The sequence below is a fragment of the Coenobita brevimanus genome, chromosome 46 (genome assembly GCF_032717465.1).
Source record: "Coenobita brevimanus isolate Jiangsu-jjx chromosome 46, ASM3271746v2, whole genome shotgun sequence".
NCBI classification, from domain to species: domain Eukaryota; kingdom Metazoa; phylum Arthropoda; class Malacostraca; order Decapoda; family Coenobitidae; genus Coenobita; species Coenobita brevimanus.
The window spans coordinates 28,609,651-28,611,311 of NC_136999.1; positions in this window are offsets into that span (position 1 = coordinate 28,609,651).

The window sequence follows — 1,661 nt, forward strand, 5'->3', positions numbered from 1 at the left end:
CACCTTCACCTGTCACCAAGTCGGCGCTAACACCTGCCGTCCATATTGGATACATGTTAGGGCTGTCTCAGACAGGACTGCTGTACTGGTATGGCTATGTGTTTAATCTCCATACACGTTTAAATCAGCATCATAGGTTTGCCTGCTCTCTGATGGTATAATAAAAACAAAAACAATACACCGCCTTCACATACTGATGAACCTGGGGTCACAACAACAACAAAAATTGCAGCAACAAATAAGTAGAGTAAATATAAAATATTGCTACTACTGCTGCTACTGCTGCTATTACTAATACTAATACTACCACCACCACCACCAGGACCACCACTCCTGCTGCTGCCGCTGCTCTTTTAAACAATATCACCTCCATCCATCTGGATATTGTGACAATCAAAACTAAACGTCATAATACAGTTACCCCCAGACACGCCAGCGACTGTGGTTGTCAACCATATACTACTATTTTTATTACTTTTTTTAAATTAACAATACAGTTCTAATAAAGAATTAATCAGTTAGCCACTGGTCTATGCGACTCTCGACCAAAGTAGGTTCATAATCCATACCTGCCAGAGAGACAGGCCTGAGGGCTGATGATTTTGTGTCCCTGAGGCACAGGAGTACAGAGCTCACGAGGGAGAATAACAGTCGACGTATCATCCAGGCCATAACAGAACTCTGAGAATGATGCTTCTTTTCAGAAAGTACCTCTGCCAGTCTCAGATAGAATCTCCCCACTTGTGGACTCATCCCCCCTGATGTTGTGAACACAAGGGGAGCGAATTGACCGTGGTCAACATACTGGATCCATCCGTAATAGTTCGTTTTTTTCTTGTTCATTCCTCTTGTGTGCTGCCTCGAGAAACAGTTCATGGTGACATGCTGCCATAGGATCAAATATCCTAATGTCTAAGACAGCCCTCTACTCATGTGTCCAGAAACCTCGAGCACTGACATCAAACTCTTGCATCATTTGATGTGTTTGCTGTTCGGTGAATGAAGTGCTCATCGTCTATAGGGAGCAAAATTGGCTCTATGGTGACATGATGGCATATTTCCTGTAGCATCTTGGCAATGAGGAAGCATAGTTCATCATGTTGAATGATCACAAAGCGTTCCTTCTTGCAAACCATTGCATGGTTTGCATCAGAGACAATACCACAGGCACACTGTAAAGGTTGGTTCTCTATTAGCCACCCATATCTCAAGGCTATGGTGTCAATAAATTTTGTTTGTTGAACTGGAAGTGTTTTGTCTTGAGAGGCAGGGTTGTCAGCCAATTCGATTCCCAAACATCCTGTGCCATTTCAACTCTTCTGGACTGGTCTGATGTATGATGTTCAGTTAGGTGCCGCAGCTGGTCTTTGTGTCTTGCTTATCGCACTTTGCTTCTCTGTGTCTTTATAACTTTCTGCTGTTGCTGGTCAATTTCGCACTTCCTAATCTGGGCACAAATCTTCTGTGACAAGGATTCGGTGAGCCTAAGTGAATTTCTTTGTTCTCAGCCTGCCATGGCTACTTGATTTATAATGCTAAGGCCTCCCATCCTGGGTGGCAGTGCTAGTAGATCTCTCTCTCTTCTGGTGTAGGGGTGTGGCCATTGGTCAGGGATGGGAGGAATGATTCCCTGATAGCATCCTCCAGTGTTTGTAGCAGCA